This window comes from Ambystoma mexicanum, chromosome 3p (assembly GCF_040938575.1).
Source record: "Ambystoma mexicanum isolate Mex_15411 chromosome 3p, UKY_AmexF1_1, whole genome shotgun sequence".
Lineage (NCBI taxonomy): Eukaryota > Metazoa > Chordata > Amphibia > Caudata > Ambystomatidae > Ambystoma > Ambystoma mexicanum.
In genome coordinates, this window is record NC_090925.1 from 347428272 (window position 1) to 347448542 (window position 20271).

Consider the following 20271-nt stretch of genomic DNA (forward strand, 5'->3'; position numbering starts at 1 on the left):
CCCCCTCGCTCATCCCCATTACTGCGGCAGACGTGGCCGCTCCAATCCTGAATGAGTGCGTCCCAAAGCCACCTTTTGTCTCCCCAATCCCCTCCAGAGCCATTTCCATAACCCGTCTAAATTGAAAGCGGCTTAGCGCCAACCCTTCCTGGTGAATGAGCAGCGGTGCCTCTTCGCCTGAAGGCGGCCTCACATTTAGGAACTCGGCCATTGCTCTGACTGGGCAAATTGGGTCGCCCCCGATGGCTTGGAGAGTAACTGTGCACCCCTTGCCACCCTGATCTGTTTTAGATCGTCTGACCCATACCGTCATCTGGGACCCTGTGACCTGGACGTCTTTTACCCTCACAAACCCGGCCCCTTTTGCCTCTTTGTTCTCCGCTACCAATTCACTGATTCTGAACGCCCCAAAAAATGCCAGTGTAAAAGCTGCTCTAAACAGGGCCACCTCGAACCCACCCCGACATATCTCCTGCAAATGTGCCACAATCCTCTGTAGTTTGGCCACGTCTATGGGCCTCCTACTGTCGCCCTGATGCACTCCTTGCTTCGCCCAACCTTTCATGGCCGTGATAATGTAGTGGTCCTTGGTGGGATCCCTCTCCCCTTTGAGTTTGCAGTGATGGGCGATGGCTGCCAGATGGTAAGCCATCCATGACCTGGACTTTCCTTCTCGCCAACCCCATCCCACGAAAGCTCTTACTGGATGCTCCCCTTTTTCGCCCTCCAACACCTCCTGCTTGAATTGCAGATAGCGCTCCCAGCATGCCTTGTATCTGTTCGTGGTGCCTGGGGCGAGCGCCGTTTGGATCAGTGTGCTCAGATCGCCCCAATCATGCCCCACCATCGCGCCTTGAATGTGGCCATCGTCTCGTCTGCTCCCGGGCAATTCCTCCGGAATTTTTCCAGCTGCAAACGAGAGAGAGCATCAGCTGCTGTGTTCTGCACCCCCTGAATGTGCCTCGCTCGCACTTCAATGTTGAGTTGCAGCATGCATTTGTAGAGCCTTCTCAACAACCTTAGCACCCTGGCGTTGCTAGCGGTACCTTGATTAATGACCTGGACTACTGCCAAGTTGTCAGACCATAGCACGACTCTGCTGTCTTTCAGTTGTTCCCCCCACAATCTGAATGCGACTACAATGGGAAAGAGTTCCAACAGCGTGATGTCCTTGGTGACCCCTGCCCGATGCCAATCCTCTGGCCAGGCCATGCCGCACCATTTGGTGTCCAAGATTGCCCCGAATCCCAGAGCCCCGGATGCATCTGTGACTAACCTGAACCTGTCATCCTTCTCCCTCTCCTGTCTCCATATTCGCACCCCGTTGAAATGCTCCAGAAACTTATCCCACATGTCGAGGTCTTCCTGCACTTCCGGACCCAACCGTACGTGCTGGTTAGCATGTTGCAACCCCACTGTCTTCAGTTCAATCTTCCTGGCAAACACCCTACCCACTGGGATTACCTTTCCCGCAAAGTTAAGGTTTCCCGCCAGAACCTGGAGTTCCTTTAGCGTAGCCTTCTTCTTCCCCTTTAGACTTTGGATGACTGCCTTTAGCTTGTGCACTTTCTCCTGCGGGAGCCTGCACTCCCCTTTCAAAGTATCAATTTCGATTCCCAGGAATGCTAGACACGTCACTGGCCCCACTGTCTTGTCCCCCGCTAATGGGATCCCCATCTCCTTTGTCACTCTCTGGAATGTGTGCATGAGAGCCTTACACTCATCTGACCCCTTCTTCCCCACAAACAGGAAATCATCTAAGTAGTGCACCACTGCCCCTTCCTTGCACTCGTGCTTGACCGTGAATTCTATAAAGCTGCTAAATGTCTCAAAATATGCACAAGATATGGCACACCCCATCGGCAGGCATTTATCAAAATAGTACTTGTCCTGAACTTTGAACCCAAACAACCGCTGACTGTCTTTGTGGATTGGTAGTAGCCGGAATGCCGCCTCAATATCTGCCTTCCCCAAGAGTGCTCCTTCCCCCGCCTTCCTTATCACCTCCACTGCATCCTCAAAGGAGGAATACTGTACTTTGCACAGTTCCCCTTCGATCCCATCGTTGACTGAGTCTCCCTCGGGGAAGGAGAGGTGGTGAATCAGCCGGTACTGCCCCTCCTCCTTTTCAGGTACCAGCCCCAACGGTGAAACTACCAAGTCCTTCAGTGGGGGTTCAATGAAAGGGCCCGCCACCCTCCCCAACTTGATTTCTTTGGCGATCTTGGCTGCCACTACCTCCGGCATTGCCAAAGCTGACCTGAGGTTAGCTGCCTCCCTTCCCTTACTTACTCCTGAACATGGTATCTTAAAGCCCCATCTGAAACCTTCCCATAAAAGTCTGGCATCTCTGACGTTATGATACACATTCAACCACGGAGTCATTGCTTGCAGATTGACCGGGGTTGGCAGCCTCTCTTTAATGGTATTGTTACACAATTGCCGCATTGACCCAGACATACTGTTACACTTATCAATCCCTCTTGACTTTTTCATTAGGTCTGGGGCTGCTCTTGCGCTTCCCTTCACTGGTTGAGGAGGTGTGTCCCTTGGCCCTCCCCCCTCGGGGGTGTTTGAATCTGCATGTCTTCCCAAAGGGGCAGCCTTCCTCTGAATTGACCCTCCAGCATTCAGCTTGCTCCCCCTGGTAGCTGGTTCTACTGTTCCAGGAGGAGTGCCCGCGAAAGGACGCCCTCCCTCGTTTGGTGTAACCCCCCCTACCCTTCCAAACTTGAGGTTTCTCCCCTGGGACTTTCTCTCCCCCCCCTCCGGGCTGGATCATTTTGTCTAAAAAACCGCCCACATCCATTTCATCCCAAGACAAAGCTGGCCATACTTGCATTTTTAAACGAAACGCTCTGTCATATTGCAACCATCCTTCCCCCCCGTGCTTCAAATACAGGTCATGGATGTACTGTTCATAAGCCAACATTGAGAGCGCGTCTTGAGGATATTTTTCAATCATCACTGATGTGTAAACCTTAAATGATTTCAGCCAGTTGTGAATGGACGCCTCTGTTTTAGGTTGCTCCTTGTCTCTTTTCTCTTTCTCCTTTTCTGATAGTTCTTTCAACCCATTACCCAGAGGTTCCATCCCCACAAAATCCAGAATCTCAATAAATTCTTTTTTCCACACCCTCTCCTTTATCGATAATGGAATGTGCCATGACAGGGAGTTCACTGCCACCCTTACTGGACCAAAACCCGGCATTGCCCTCCCATATTGTGTCATTACGGGGCCCCACATCCCCCCTAGCCCTCCAGTACCGTTGGGCCCCGGGGTTGCGCCTAAACCTGCACCTCCTTGGCCCCACCAGGTTGGAGCTGGGCTGGCTCCTGCCCCGGACTCTCCCCCTTGCGGTGTTACTGCCCCCGCAGGGCCTGGACCCCACCCTGCTGGTGCTTGAGTCCCATCCGTCATTGGCCCTACCCCTTGTGCTGCAGCTAGGCTGTGCCCCCCTAAAGGACTAGGCCCGCTCCCTGTCGTAGCTTGTGCGCCCAGAGGCCCCTGCCCCTGGCTGTTCAGACCTGCGGCATTCCCATTTTGCCCGGCCATTGTCCCGAAACCCTGCTGCGCCCCTCCACTTGAGAAAGGGGGGTTCACCCAGGCCCCGGCCCACTGGTTCGCCCCCCCTGGTGACCCATACCCATTCAGGTTCCCTCCCTGGAATCCCCTAGCTCCCAGGCCCCCAGGACCCCAAAACCCCAATGGCTGTTGTCCCAACACTGTGCTGTCGCTCAATTGATTAAATGCATTTACATTATTTACATTTCCTCTTAGCACCTGCCCCGCACCCCCGTTACCGCAGGCCTGCATGCATTGCATTAGCATACCTTTAACCGCCTCCAGGGATGCTGGCCCCTCTTCCCTTGCAGCCACCGGTACGGTCACAAGCGTGCTGGGTGGACCTGTTTCCCTTGGTGGCGCCACAGGTGCAGGTGCCGGGCTGGCTGCAACCTCCTGTGCCCGTCCCTTATTCTTTGCCCCCACGGTCTTGGGCTTCCTTGCCGCCTGTTCCTTGCTCGCCTTGGCCCGCTGTGTCTGAGTCCTCCTCCGTTTTCCAGCCGGTTCTTCTTCCTCCCCGCCTCGCTCTTCTTCATCTAGCTCCTGAATGTCCTCATTGTCCGGGAAAAGAACTGGGGAGCTAGGCCCGGGGCTCGTGCAGTCCCCCTCTTGTTGATTTGCCAAGACCTCCAGCCACCTAGGCCCATGTTTCGCTGCTGCCTGCTTAGCCATGTCCAGAAATGCAGCCAAGTCCATTATTGCTGCTGCTGCCTCCGAGGTACTTTGTAAGGATGGCCTGCAAATTTGCTAGCCTGCACCCCCGTGCACCGCTCGACTACCTGGCCACGTGGGGTGCCTTGCCGTGGGCGTGCCCGCTTGTTCGCCGTGCTCTCGCGGCGCTCCGGACCGCCTCGCCGCCGAATGTGCCGAGCGCTTCCCCGTGCGCGGCCGCGGCTTCCTCTGCTTCTCCCTTGCCTCTTCCTTCCGAGCCTGCTCGTTCGCCGAGCTGTGGACTCGTCGAGGGGCGCACCGCCTTTTGCCTCCTTGCGTCGTTTAGTCGGAGGGGAGGGGTGCCTGCTCCTCCCCTGGGCCGCGATCTCTTTGTGGGGGGGGACACCGACCTTTTAGCAGCGGCTTCCTTTGTCGCTCCCCCTCCGATTCCTGCTTCGCCCGTCTGGTCCTCCCCGCCGCTCCAGCTGCTCCTCGTTTGCCGCTTCCTCTGCCGATGCACTTCTTCTGCTTTCCTCCCTCGGCTCGCCTGCTGCTGGCTGCTTCCGGTGTTCCGTTCTCTTCCCGCGTCGCCGCAGCCGTCTTCACCCTCTCGAGCTTCGCTGCTGGTTCGCCGACGCTCTCCCTCGTTTCCTTCTCGCACTGCACCTGACACGACACGAAGAAAACAAAGTCCTTGATGGCAAGCGGGTCCCACTGCCAGGGGTGACTGAGTTCTGCAGTGGGGACCCGCCTGCTTTTAAGGGGATAACTCCGCCCCTTTCCCATTGTCCTGCTTCGCGGGCTTTTCGTTCCTTTGCCGCGCTCCCTTTTCGCGGGCTTCTCCCGTTGTTTGCCGCGCCTGCCTTCCCCCACCACCTCTGTGGAGAGGGGGAGGCCGCCTTTGGAGGAGGACACCGCTCGGGTTATCGGGGTGCCTCCTCCATTTTGGGTTTTTTCGTCGACACCTGCATGAAACCTAAGTACTATTCCGCTCCATAGTTTGTTTGACTGGCGGATGACTGGACATGCAGTCAACCTGCATGTGATCCTTCCCTATCTTGCAAGAGAAGGCCCTATCACTCTGTCAGAGCTGTCGCGGGGTTTTGTGAGGCCTGGGGCAGAACATTTGGCGAGGCCCCGTCCCCCTCCAACATTTTTTGCGCTTGCCCAGGGACTGAACCAGGGAGAGATGCAAGGGTTCTCCCTTTCATTTTTTGGTTCGGGTTCCAAATCCTGCATAGAAAAGACCGACTTTGCAAATGGCACCCGAGAAGGCTGCCCCCAGGGTTGTGTACAGGATTAATTTCGAGCAGCCAGGTGGAATATATACCACGTGTTTTACAAGCACGTGCTCAAGCATGGACAGAGAAGGCAGACTGGAAGCAAGGAAGAGAGTGCGCGTGATGGCATCAGTAGTACATACAGGCTAGACGTTACTAGGAGGGGGGCACATGGCCAAACATACACAGAGATTGCAAGATGGGAAGGGTTTTCAAGTACTGTAGCCTTAAGTGAGCCAAGAAACACGTGACTTTTTGGTGAATGGTCACTTAAATGATGTATGAAGCAACACTAAAGCCAGTTAACCCATGTTATGTTATGTTAGCCCACCGTCACCAACGGAATTGGTCCCCAGGCGCTCTGGTGGATCTGTGAACAGGAAGGAGGGCGGGTAGGGTTAGTCGGGAGGAGGGGAGTAGGAGGGTGGGAGAGGTGGTGTGCTGTTGGCAGCTTCAGCTCGGTATACAACGAGTGCTGGGCTTTGGTGCAAGTATCAGATTGGGCGAGACCTTGTGTGCTGCAGGTGCTGTTTATGTGTTGTTCATGCAATGTGCTGAAGTGCGTGCGGATTGCTGGGAGAGAAATGGTTGTGTGAGTTTTGTGTGGGTTGAGTATGCAGAAAATTGAGGGTTGGGTTAGTGGGGTCTGTATCCTGATTCAGGTACTTCTGGTTCCGTTTGAGCTGTATTCCTGTGGGTGGGGTTGTTTCTGGTTCCTTATAGGCCGTCTTGCTGTAGTGGAGCTGCGTGGGTCCAGCTGTATCATAGAAAGTATTGTATGGAGTGATAGGTGTGTCTGAGCCTTTTCTTCGGGTGTGGAACTGGGTTGGTACGATCTATTCTCTTGTTCTCTAATGTGACACTGGTCAGTTGAAGCTTTGAATGGTTCAGGGTCAGAGTGCTGTTAATGAGGCGTCCTAGTGCATCCATCTTGGTCAGCCTGTGTATTCAGTCGTTAGTTTCCTCCTATCATGACTAGCTTTCAGTTAGTTCTTTGGTTTCCGTGGGGTGACTTCCTTAGGGCTATTGTTTGGTTGTAGTTTGTGTGTGATGGCGATTGTGCTTCCCGCTGTATCTTGATGAGCATTGTGTAATGTGGGTGCTTATTTCTGTTTCTCACCCTCTGAAATGGAGCTAATGGTACAGGGTTTCCTATTTCCTTGCTATCTGCCGTGATTAGGTCTGTTGGGAATGGCTATAGTTTAGGGTCAGGGTCCTATTGATGAGTCGTCCTGGTGTTTCTGTCTTCGTCTTGCTATGTATTCCGTCTTTGGTCCTATTACGGCTGTCTCTCGGTTAGTCGTTTGGTATGTCGTGGGATATTTTCCTAAGGATTTTTCCGTCGATTGCTTGGTGTGGATCAGGGTCTGTCTCTTCGTTAATCGATGTTTTAGTTGTGTGTGTGCCCCTGTGGCGGTCTTTCTAGTTATGACGTGAAGAGCCAGGTTTTGAGTAGTTTCCTGAATAGTAAGTGGTTTCTGATGTTACCTATGTACTTTGGAAGGTTGTTTCAGGTTTTCGGCACTTGGTGAGAGAAGGAAGATCCTCAGAGTTTTCTTTTGTTGTAGGGTTTTGGTTCCAGGCGGATGTCAATGCTTGATCTGAGCGTTCTTGTTGGTTGATGTAGATGCAGTTTGTCTCTCAGGAACTCAACGCCTTGGTTGTGTACTGCTCTATGCGTGATGCACATTGTTTTGAATTTTATTTGTTGTTTTACTGGTAGCCAATGTAGTGTTTTCAGCTCTGGTGTGGTGTGTTCTCTTCAGGGTAGTTTCAGAATCAGTCTGGCTGACTCATTTTGTATGCATTGTAGTTTTTTTAAAAGTCGTTCAGGCATACCTAAATATAGGCGTTGGCATAGTTTACTCTGTACATGACGAGGGCGATGATGGTGGATGTTTTGTTGGTGAATGATAGGAACGGTAGGATCCTCTTTGCCGCTCGCAGGAGAAAGAAGCATTTTTTGAGAAGAGCCTTTACTTGTGGCTCTACAATGAGATTATTGTCCATCAGGACCCCCACGTTTTTTACAATCGGCGAGGGTGCTGGGGTTTTCCCGAGTTCCTTTGGCCAAGGGATGAAGTGGTTTTCTCCTCCATTTTTTTGTGACAATCATTATTTCTGTTTTGCCTCGGTTGATTTTGAGGCAGTTGGAGTTCATCCAGATGAATACATTGCGGATGCAGTTTTCTAGCGTTGAGTTTATTTCCAGGTTGTCTTGTATTTTGAAGATTATTTGTGTATTGCCGGCATAGTTGTAGCAGGTGAGGCCGTGACTTTTGATGATTCTGATAAGTAGATACAGGTAGATGTTGAATAGTAGCGGGGAGAAGGATGATCCTTGTGGTACTCCACAGGTAGAATCTCTCGGGCTGGATTTGAAGGGTTTCATCCATACGGTTTCCGTTCTGTTTGTTAGGAAAGATTTGATCCAGAGTAGGGCGGTGTCTGTTATTCCAAGTCCTCCTAATCTCGTTATGAGGGTGTCGTGATTAACTGTGTCAAATGCTGCTGATAGGTCTAGGAGTATCAAGGCAGTGCTGTTGTCCGAGTCTGCGTTCATTTTTAGGTCGTCCCATATTGAGAGGAGAGCTGATTCGTTCCTCTCATTGGTCTGAAGCCACCTTGTGCCTGGTCTAGTAGGCTGTGCTCTTCTATGAATTCTTGTGTCGTTTTGTATATGTACGTTTCGAGCAGCTTGGCTGTTTACGGGATGTTGGAGAGGGGTCTGTAGTTGGAAAGGTCCTCTATGGTTCCCGCTGTGTCTTTGAGTAGTGGCCTGATGTATTCAGATTTGAAGTCTTGTGGCACTTTCCCAGTTGCGATTGAAAGGTTGAGGACGTTCCTGTGATATTCCATGGGCGTTCCTTGTTTAAGAATCGATGTATGTCTGGTGGGCAGGGGTCTTCGGAGAACCTGAGTTATTGCTTTCATTCACCAGTTTGACGAATGTCTCCTCTGATATTTCTGGAAAGCTTTGTAGTTTGTTCGGGTGTTCTTCCTGGGTGTGGGCAGGGATCGTGGTCAGATCGGGAGGTCTGCTTTGTATGGTTTGTTAGATGTTGGTGATTTTGTTTTTGAAATGGTTTGCAAGGTCATTGCATAGTTTCGTAGACGGAGTTGTTGTGTTGTTGCATCCCGGAGGATTTTTAATTTCATTTATGATTTTGAAGAGTTCTTTTTGGGTGTTTGGTGCTTCAAAGATTCGGTTGTCGTTGTGTTTCCTCTTCGCTTTTTGTATTTCCTTTTTGTATGTGCGGTTGTGTTGTAGGAATTTCAGCTTATTCGCAGCGTTGTTTTGTTTTCTCCAATCAAGTTCCCATGAATGAGGTTTATGCAAAGAGCTTATCCTGAGAACTAAATCAGTAAGGAACTGACCATTTTTAAATCTTTACTGACTGGGCAGTATGACAGGAAAGACACTGAGATGAAATATGTTGGCCATCACCACACACATTTATTGAGTGGTGAATTTGTATATGAGCCCCCTCTGCAAAGTTAACAGTTGACTGCTTTGTTTCCCAGTTCTGGTCATTCAGCATTATTTGTGAATGTTTAACATCCAGGGACTAAAATACCAAGTTTTGCAGACCTGCCATAGAAAGTGCAATAAATGTATGATAAACCAACATGACAATATTTTTTAAAGAAAATCGTTTTAGAACCATGTAATGCCAAAGGAACAAAGTTGCAGTTTTATCCATCCATCATAAACGGAAGTACTTGTGTGCCAGGTTGCTTATTGCTGCAATTTTAAAGATTTAACTAGACCCCCACTACAGAAACAAACTGAGTGATAATACCATCTGCATATAGTCATTATTGACACAGCCTTGCAGCATGCTTTTTATGACATGAAGAACATTTGAAATTGTGGAAAAGGCAAACTTTGTGCCATATAAGCTCACCGGAGGCCTTTGACCGGCCCTCTCCTGCCTAGGACCCCTTCGGCTCAAATGGCCAAAATGAAAGGAAAGTGCAGGCAATGGGCTAAATAATTCAGCCAGAATATGAGCAGGGAAACGTTTTCTCCAAAGATAGGCCCGTAGCATACAATCAATGAAGATGATTTATCCAGGATCATTGTGTTGGTTGGTGGGGAAGCCGGGATAGGAGCATCAGCACGTTGGTTTCACTGTCTCTAGTCTGACTACCTAACCACCTCTTCTGACTTACACATTGTGCTCTTTATTTGGAAGGTAAATAGTACTGCATCATGATGAGGCTATTCCAGTTTGTATAAACAGTGCTTTTAACTGTGGATATGTTGTTTTGGAGCACAGTAAGTGTTACTATCAGCAGCATGTATGCACACACATGTCAACCTCAGTTAGAGGAAAGGCTGAGCTGCTCCTTCCAGGATTTGGCTACTCTGGTGCTACATGAACCTAGGTTTCTGCAGCAAGTGCTAAACTCCCTGAGTTATCTTCTTCACCAGCTGGTACTCAAACATAATAATATTAATTTCAACTACGATAATTGCGTTTGATCAAAGAAAGATGAACATGCTACAAAGGTTATGCTTTAGTGAATGCAGAAAGTGGGTGTACTAGAGTGAACACGGAATGCATTACAGGTTTAACACATCGTAATGAGCAGTCTAATGAGCACACTGTATATCATCATGGTGTGACCTCTATGTGTATGTATGCAGGCACATGGAGGGCAACTTGCTTGTGCTTTACAGGGCAAGTACTTGCAGCTGCAGAGGCTCCAGGAGGCAAAGCTGTGATTTAGGTGGGCCTAGCACAGCTGGAAGGGGCATGAGCCAGAGCGGCCTGTAATGACTTTCTAGTGTAGTCAGCCAGCACCCTACCGAGACTCTTTGAGGTTTACGAGGTGCTAATGGCTGGTGTGGACACCCGCCTGATGGCACCAGAGATGCGCACCTGTAATGCGCTTGCTGCAAAGCGCACTTACATAGAGAAGTCTGTAATTGCTTTGTTTTTCAAAAGGACTGCCGACATGGAGCAGTAGGGAGGACCCTCCACCCTGCCAGGCCCCCCTGCCAAGCGACGCCTGAGGAAATGTGCCCCTCTGGCACCCCCCTCGTGACGGCCGTGCTCTATGTGTGGACTGGCACCTTAGCTTCTGAGTTTCCAAAAATGGTGAGAATCTTTCTTGAAAAATTCCAGTTGTGGGGTGTGGGGGGGGGGGGGGGGTTGTAGAACAAATGTTCAGCCTTTTGTAGCGGTATAGCCACTGGTGAGGGGAGAAAGTGGTGAGGTGCCAGGATTTGGGCGCATTTATTGTTGGCGTTATCCTTTCTTTAGATTGAGTTTTGTGAGCCCTTTGGCTTTTAAGGGGCAGATGGCCATGTCGTCTACGTAAGGTCCCAGGTGGTGTTCTCGTCTATTGCGCTTTTAGGCAACTGCATATCGATGCACAGTCAGATGTTCCCTTCTAATTTGGGCACCCCTACCAGTGGTGAGACCCGTGAAATCCCAACCAAAGAGTTCTTTTTTTGTACACTGTTCGATGGCACCTATCAAGGGCTTTGACATAATGTCACAGTGAAGTCATAGCCGGGTCGGGCCCCAGGTGATTCCACAGGTCTATTTCTTTCAAGTCTTTTCCTATATTACTGGGCTGGGGCAGACACACGTGTGAAATGGAGCGAGCTAATGTCCCCCTTATCTGTGCAGTCGCAGCTCACTGGGACGGGGCCGTTAGAAAATCGAAAGCCCCTCACCCTGTGTATACTCCACAGTGAACACCTCCCTCACATAAACTTGTTTTATTTTAACTTTCCAAACTAGCCTATGATGTGTACAATTTGTTGACATGCATCCTGTGTGTTAACAATGCATTGCGTGCTTGCACATTTTATTCACAAGATGCTTGTGTGAAGCACTGACCTCTGTGTTGTGCATATAGTAAGGCAATACACAGAGATGCAAAACAGAGGGGGGTCTGGGAAACTCTCTACCAGCACGAACACAGCCCATTGACTTGTTCTTGGGTGGATGGCCCCTGGGAGAGTCTCAACCAAGTCGTTAGCTCACTGTTATTTTCACAGAGAAGAAATATCCCAAACATATCAGTCTTTGTCCTGCCCAGGGGCAGTCCAGCACCGAAATGCTAGGCAATTCTCCTCTGAACAAGAGTACCACAGCAACCCCATACACATGTTTCAGCCTTGTTGGCCATCATCAGTGAGATGAAGCTGTGCCTCACTAATAACAGTGAGCAAGGGGTCCACGTCTGGATTCCCCTGGTAACTTAGGGTGAGACCCAAAGTTACTTGTTATGCAAAACAGAGGGGTCTGCTCACTGTTCTTAGAGAGGCGCAGCTTCACCTCACCGATGAAGCCCAACAAGGCTGAAACACGTGTATGGGGTTGCTGAGGTGCTCTTGTTCAGAAGAGAATTGCCTAGCATTTCGGTGCTGGACTGCCCCTGGGCAGGACAAAGACTGATATGCAGGGACATTTCTTCTCTGTGAAAAGAACAGTGAGCTAAAGACTTGGTTGAGACTCTCCCATGGGCCATCCACCCAAGAACAAGTCAATGGGCTGTGTTCGTGCTGGTAGAGAGTTTCCCAGACCCTCCTTGTTTTACAATACACAGAGATGTCTGGTTGTCTCTTGGTAGGTAAGACATTCCCAAGCATAGGGTGGTGTTATGTAATGGGGACTTATACCGCGCAACAGCTACCATTTTTCATGGTCTCCAGGAGATAATAGTTTTACTGACTCCTTGATATCTGGAATAAGGGGTGTTTAAAATAAACGTTCCAAAAACAAGGAAAGGGGGTGCATTTAAGAAATGGAGATGTGCATGCGTAATAGATTAAACTAAGAGTGCCACCATTGGGAACCAACATTAACATAACAGAATGTGTCCCCCCCCATTCCTCCTCCCTTTTTCACCATCCCTTGCTCATGAGGTTCCTCAAGCCGCCTCAAGGTGGCGTGCATGCTACACAAAACTCCAACGAAATGAGCAGTTCGGCGCGCGCCCTTAATAAGGACAACACAGCTGAACTGTTTCTAGCACAGAATAACGGCTTCTCCCGTTCATATTCGCACAGATGACCAGACGGGCACTGCCCTGGACAGCCGTGGAGAGGTTCTTCACTTATGACTCAAAATGCCCTCCCCTGGCAGTATCGCGCATGAAGCCCAGCAGGGCGCCCAGCACTCTCTGCCTGAAGTTTCGGCTCGCGAGATGCCCTCTGTCTGTTTAAAGCCGTTGCCAACCAAAACTGAGGTCGATCTAGGTGCCCACGGCCCTTCTCACCTTCCGATTCAGTACTGGTTTAAGACCAAAACACTGCAGCCGCCATCACTGCCCGCCTCTGCCACCAACATTAACCATTCCATTCCGCAGAGTCTAGCCACGATCTTGCTATAACTTTTAACTCCTTAATTTCCCCATTATAAATCCAGTACTACAAGTCCTAGACTGCAGACTTAAAACCAGGAATAGACTTCCCTCTCCATACGGAATGACTAATGTTGGCATGTATGCTGCTCCCCAGCCCCTTCTCATGAAGGGCACAGCATCTTTATTTCCCCAAATATGGATCAACACCTCCTTTGAGGGCTGCAGAAACCTTAAACTGACTGTGCTCACACCAGGCTTCTATATGCTCCACTGTAAAGTGCCAATTTCATCCCCCCCCCCCCCACCGCCTCCACCATCTCACCTGCCGCTTTCCATCTTCACTGGCTCATCGCCAGCCAGAATAGCTATGTGCAAGCACCCCAAGACTCCCCGATTTACATTAGTTGCCCCTTCCAGCTCTCCCTAGGCTAGGCCACTATGCAGCAGCATTGGAATGTCATCAGCGAGGGTTAGAGAGCTTCATTTTTTTTTTGTGTATTCTTTTGTGTTGTTGTTGCAACAACGCGATGCTGGTAATTCTTTCTGAAAGTGGGCTCAGCCAGTCATACCCCACTTTCATAATGCGTCATGACAAAAAGCCTGTGTGCCGACATTTGATTTTTGCTACAGGGGCAATGTTTGTTTTTATTGTGCGCTTACGAAACCCTTAAAACTAATGTAGCGAAACTATCATGATTTACAACAAAATGTTGGAAATACCTGAAATGAGTTAAGTGTTGCTACCACAAAAGAGCACAGACGGCCCTGCTAGTATTCAAGCATATGCCCACAGGTTGCACAGGCTCCTTGGAGGCCCACACAGATATGACCAGCCCCCTGGAATGAACCCACTTGATTGGAAGATGTATAACCTCTATGTGGTGGTAGCTTGTGGTGAATTTCTCAATTGGAGAGGCCTGAATGTTTACCATGAATAAGCATGAGTGACTGAGTCCAAACCAGTCGAGTGGGTTTTGGGGCATGGGGTTTCTCACCATATAATGGGTTTAGTAGTGCCTTTTACAGTATACTTTCTATAAAGAATTGGGTGAAAAGTGGGTGAAAAGGCACAGTTTATCATAGGATCTGTAAGGTAACACCTACAAATATACAATAGATGTCAAGTTTAATGCAATTTCATGATGCCTTTGCACACAATATATGCCTGTATAAAAATGACTTTTCATGCTGGCTGGGCTCATACTTGTCCATGCTGCATACACCAATATATGCCAATATCCCCATATATGAACATACTCCTGTTGTATTTGCCAGGCCAAAATCCAATGCCACTAAAAGAAAACATACCCAGATTGACTGCACCAATTTAGATCAGTAAACCCATGTAAGAACACGCAACATGTCAGCTTTCCCCTGATACCAGTAAAAAATGATGTGCCACAGTAAAAAAAATATGTCCAGACTGGCTGCACCAATGTTGGTCAAAATGGCCACGTACGAAAACTCATCATGAAGGCTTAAGCATTAATGCTAGTTAAAAAAATGCCACTGCACCAATCTAGTCCCCCCAATCAGAGACCTGCTCCCCTCCCAGCACACACGCAAGCACCCATGTTCATACAACACATGAACTCTCTCATTCATATGGACACCCATACAATATACACTTGCTTATTCATATGTGCACCTTAACAACACATGCACAGTTACAGACAAACCCTTGCATACATACATACAGACTTTATTCTTACCTGCAGCCCTGGTCTGGACTCCAGACACCCCAATCACGCTGCCTCCCACAATGGCCCTTCCTGCTCCTGCACAAAAGACAAACAGGAGCCAGGGAGCAATGAGAGCTTCCCGGCTCCTGTACATGTGTGGTGGAGCCGAAGCGCCACCATTTTGCCAAATGAACGGGGAGGCACCAGAGCGCCCCTAGCACATTTGGCCCCAATAGGAAATGCAGGGCTGGGAAGCAAAATGCTGCCAGACTTGGCACACTGGGCATGCACACTGGGATACTGAACTGTCAAAAGAAAACCATGTCCCCATAAAGATAAAGGCATCCCAGGAGTGCTCCATCAGCTGCTTGCTGCAGTTAAGGGAGTGTTTAGTGTTTTATTGGATCCCCCATAATAGGTGGTAGGTGGTGGGTCGGCACCCTATCCCCCAATATGGACAATCCACCGTACATATGTTTCATTTCATTTGTAGACACAGGGACAAATTTGGTTGTCAAAAGAACTGGCTATGTCCTGATGAAGGCGGTGAATGGCAGGAGCATCACCTAATGCTCTTTAGATGGCTGAAACACACTGTGTCGCCTTTCTAAGAAGCAATCACGATACTGCAAACAAGGGGCAGGTTATAGGATAAAATAACTAGCAAGAATCTATGTCTCCCATGCCACATGTGGCAGGGGCTTCTCTGCACTTTATACGTATATGTGGGATCCATTTATGTTTGGGCCTTATGTTGAATATTGTTGTTTTGTGTCTGTTGAATTGAGTAGATTTGGAGCTATGCAATACGTTTAATTGGCCAAGCTCTAATTGCTCTCAGGCTCCTGTTGAAATATGTACACCACGTTGAACCATTTTTAAACCTTTGACATATGAATAAAACGATGTATTTATGATAAAAACATTGAGTGATTAGGTAGAAATTTGGTGGAAGCCATGTAACATGGAGGCCTTGATCACCTTTTCTTGTATGTCAAGATAAATAAGAGCAGTTGTCCTCATAACTCGCATGTACCAAGTGCCCAGGCCAAGAAAACATGATCCAGCCATGTGCCGTGCTCTGACAGTCTACCGATATCCCCAGCAGCTGCCCTGCAGTGGAAACAGGGCCGGTTCAAAGGTCACATTTACATTCCTGAACCCAAAATTCCAACTGACAGAGGTGGCCTTATAACTGTATGCACCACTGGTTCAACATCTCATACATTTGTATCTCAGAAGTCTTGTGGCAATTGTTAAAAACTACATATTAGCTATGTCTGGTTTTGACATGGTGGCTACTGAGGTTACACAATTGTACAGTCACAAGCATTTGATGTCAGCTTGGTGGTGAGGGATTCATTCATGACAAAGCTGGTGTGTATGCAGATGTCTGCCTTGGTTTATCTACAACAACCATGTTGGGTTCAAACCAGGAAGCCCTTCTTTGATTCTTCTGAGACGGTTTGTCACCTCCTGCAGGGAACAGGAACACTCTTTGGGGGGTATTCTGAGAACTGGTGCTTCAAAGACAGTGCTGTCATTACCCTTCATTACCATAGCCACCTCATACCAGAGTGCTGATTACTCACGTCTTTTTTTAAATGTATTATTCAGTGTTATACAGTTAATTAATAACATTCCACACTGCATCGTCATTTAACATTTATACAAATGATATATGAAAACATTAAAATACATAACCGTTTAAAATGCATAAATGCAAATTAACATGATTCCTGAATGCTTATGATAAAATAATGATCTACCAGACAAACAGTAGCCCCAAAACTCACCATGGATTATGTTTTGAATTTCATGAACAAAGTTACTCAATAATTTAATATATATAGGCTTAAGAACTGAGCATGAGGCAAGTAAATGTCTAGAGTTCTCCAGCTCCGGCAAATGACATAGTCTACAAACTTTGTGTTTTGGAATGAAAAACCTAGAGCTTAGTACCATTAAACAAGGAAGTTGATTGGATCGCAGTAAAGTGATGAATCGTCGTAATCTCGAATAAGAAGTCTTTATGATATATATCTGAGGGCACAGAAAAGAAAAGCCTCGCCCTGCAAACTGGGCTTACTTGCCAGGTTATCTGGACAGGAGCTCCAATCCTTGCGAAAAACTTTCTTAGCAATTTGTGCATTCAAAGAGTAATGCGCTTTCACTGGGTTAAAATGAAAGCCTACTTCGGAGTGAAATTTGGAACACAAATTGGTGCGTCCAAAGAGCCGATGACGGTGATTCTGTAGGAAGTTTAAAAAAAAGAATATCAACATAATTTGATTAACAAGGCAAAAATGATCCAAACAAATACAAAATCACTGGTACAAACAGCTGGTCAAGGGAAGTCTCTAAACCCACTCCTGGAGTATGTCATTACATTCCCTAGTGCTGAATGGGGACAGAACTGTGTGCGATTGCGGTCACATTTGTACTCTAGCAATGAGATCTTGGCTGCCGGGAAGGGCACCCCCAGGCAAATGCATAGATGCCGCTTCTGCGACTTTCCTAGAGAGGTGGAGACCCTTTAGAATGCAAAGCTTTCACAATATTACATTTAGAACTTTTCAGATGGCTGCTCAAAGACTTTAGATTTTTTATCGATTGAAGAGTCGTGGGAGAAGATACAAATTTGCCACCGAAAGCACGGGGCTGTGCAGCAGTATGTATCATTAGCTCAATTTTACTGCAGGAGACTGGATGATATGGTGTATTAAATAGGATTTATATGAACTCCTTGTTAGGGTGACCAGACGTCTGGGTTGTCCCGGGACAGTCCGGTGAGATCACCCGACATCCCGGGGTCGCAGGAGTTTTTTTATTTTATAAACCCCATCCAGGGTTTCGCCTACGGTCCTTTTTTTTTGTTGCTGGGACGCGATTTTGAAATCCCGAAATCGGGTCCCAACGCTTTACCTGTGGGAATGGGGGCATGAAATTATGCTTTTCACGCCCCCATTCCCTCCCTTTCCACTCCCTGGAACTCTCCCCCAATGAGAGGCGTGTGCCTGTCCCCCCCCCCCCCGCACCCTGCACCAGGCCAGCAACATAGAAGCAGGACAAAAGTTGTATGTGCATTTACTTTAGTCCTAGTTCTATTTCCATGGCCCGTCCCGGGTTTGTTTTTTTTAAATCTGGTCACCCTACTCCTCGTGTTGTATGTTAACCTGATGAACTGCTTGGATTTTAATATTGTACCGCATTTAAATTATGAAGTGACTGTTTTATCTCTTTCTTTGCGGTGCACTTGGTTATTGGTACATGTGTCATTTCTGTATTGTGTATAAAGTTCAGTTATGAACTATTGCACATTAAATTAAATAAAAATTAAAATGCAAATTACTTGGGACGACACTAGTTTTATAAATTATTAAAAGGATAATGCACTCGAAAATTCTTTTGGCTAAAAAGATGGCCCATAACCAAAAATATATATATAAAAAATATTTTTAAACAAAGTTCTTATGTTAAGTTTTGAGCAAATGATGCTCAAACTCAAAAATGTCAAGCACTAGGAGGCATCCATTTTGTGAAATGAATGAGCCTCCTGTGCTTGTGTTAATTTCTGCCCTTGCGGCACTAATGAAGCAAAAGCCAGCCAGCTGTAATAAACAAAAGCTACCAGCAGGTGGCTTTTGCTTCATTTTTGCCGGAGAGCAGAGAGTAACACAAGGTGCTGCTGGTAAGTGTTTTAAATGTAATTCTTTTTCGAAAGCACTGCAAAATAAATGCTGCAGTGTTCTTTCTAACTTAGAAAGAAAAGTGCAGCATTTATAACGTTGTATTTATTTTTGCTGTGGCTTCAGCTTTGAGTCTCCTGTGCTCCCCCGATCCGGGTCAGGGGAGCCTAGGAGACTCAAAGATGAAGCCATAGCAAAAATAAATACAACGTGGTTGTATTTAAATATGCTGCGGTTTTATTTCTACATTTTCCAGAGCCCGAGAAACGTAGAAAGAAAACCGCAGCATTTATATACAACAAAGTTGTATTTCTGACTGCGGCACTTTCGCTTGGAGTCTCCTGGACTCCCCCGACTCGGGGGAGCCCCAGGAGACTCAAAGCGAAAGCCGCTGCAGTCAGAAATATAACATTGTTCTATTTGTGATTGCTATGGTTTTCCAACCACGGCAATTACAAATACAACAACGTTGTATTTATAATTGCTGCGCCTTTGCTTTTTGCCTTTCATTTTATGTTTTCTGTGCTTCACCGGGCTTGGGGAGCACCGAAAACGTAAAAGGAAAGTGAAGGCAGCCTCGCAAGCTCATGTACAGCTGTGCTCTGGCTGCAGTAAGCAAAAGCTCCCAGTAGGGGGCTTTTGCTGCTTGTTTAGTGCCGCCAGGGCAGAGCTTAACATGAGCTGAGGAGGCTGCCTGAAATGGCAAAATAGTAGCTCCCATGTAAACGCTTTGAGCCTCGTTTGCTCAAAAGTTTACATAGGAACTTTCATTAAAATTATGTTTAATGCATGTTTTTCATTATTGCCCGTCTGTTGGGACAATAATATTTTTGAGCGCACTATTCCTTTAATGAGGCCTTTAACAGAAAAGCCACCAGAATGTCCTATACATTTCTTTGCAGCCATAAATCTACTGAGCAGTTTCTAGTGACTTTTTGCACAGAACGCGTTCTTGCGCTCTAGAACAGATAATGGCAACCAACTATATGTATAGCTATATACCCTTTCGAGAGGGAGCCCTTTAGAGCCCTTTAATATGCCAATTTAGCAGAGTTATAGTTCTTTGTTTTCTGAATTACAGGATCTTTTCTCTACTTTATTCATTTCTACCGTGCACCAAGTGACCCGGAGGCTTACGGGTGCAAAACAAACAACATAAAAGGGGGGGGGTGTCCTAAAGGAATATCAAATACTTGTCCAGTTCGCAGCGCCATGGTTGGAGATTCTGAGAGGCCCTATCTAAGTAGAAGCGTCTTCAGTTTCTTCTGGAATCATCTTTGTTTTTGCCTGGTTAATATTTAATTTGTTGGCGTTGGCAGATAATGCATCTAATGAGCGCTGCAGGCCGACTGCTGTTTGGTCAATGGAGACTATGTAATCGGCATAACCGAACCACCCAATTTGAAGTAGGCAGAAAAAGGAAGTGAGTGGACTTAGAGTAGCCCTGGAGAGAGGTTCCGTCCAGAGAGGTGTCTCACCCTCGTGGAAATTGTTAAGGCTCCCAAACTTCCTGTCTAACTCCCCACATCCTACGTACAAAATACTCTGGGAATGACATCAGAAGGCAAATGACATTTGTTTACGCTAGCCTGGATTGGACCTTTAACAGAAGGCTTGCTTTGGACCAATCCGCAGTGGCATTTTGCCTATATAAGGTGGGTTGGGGAACGTTCCTCTTGGTTGATTCCTCTTTCGAGTACTGAAGATGGATTCACCTCAATCTCTATTGGGGGTACAGTCTGCTCCAAAGTCCTCTTCCAGCGAGGTGATAATAGAGACTCCCAATAAGGAGGTACGTTTCTACCTCCCAACCATCCATGGGGCACTTAATGGGTGGCTACTGTTCAGACCAAGATCTGCCTGCCTGCCACACTGGTGCCCGAACTCTCCATACTGGAAAAGGCAGCCCTGCAAGGGCTCTCTGGCACCCTTCCTGGCTGGGAGGGGAGAATAAGGTCTCTCCTTACCCTTTGGGACCCTGGACTGGGTCTCACAGCAACCCAAGGACAAAGTAAGAGCCCCGGTCTCTTGTCCCCGCCCTGTGCAGTGTGTGAGTTATGCCGGCCCAGACAGAT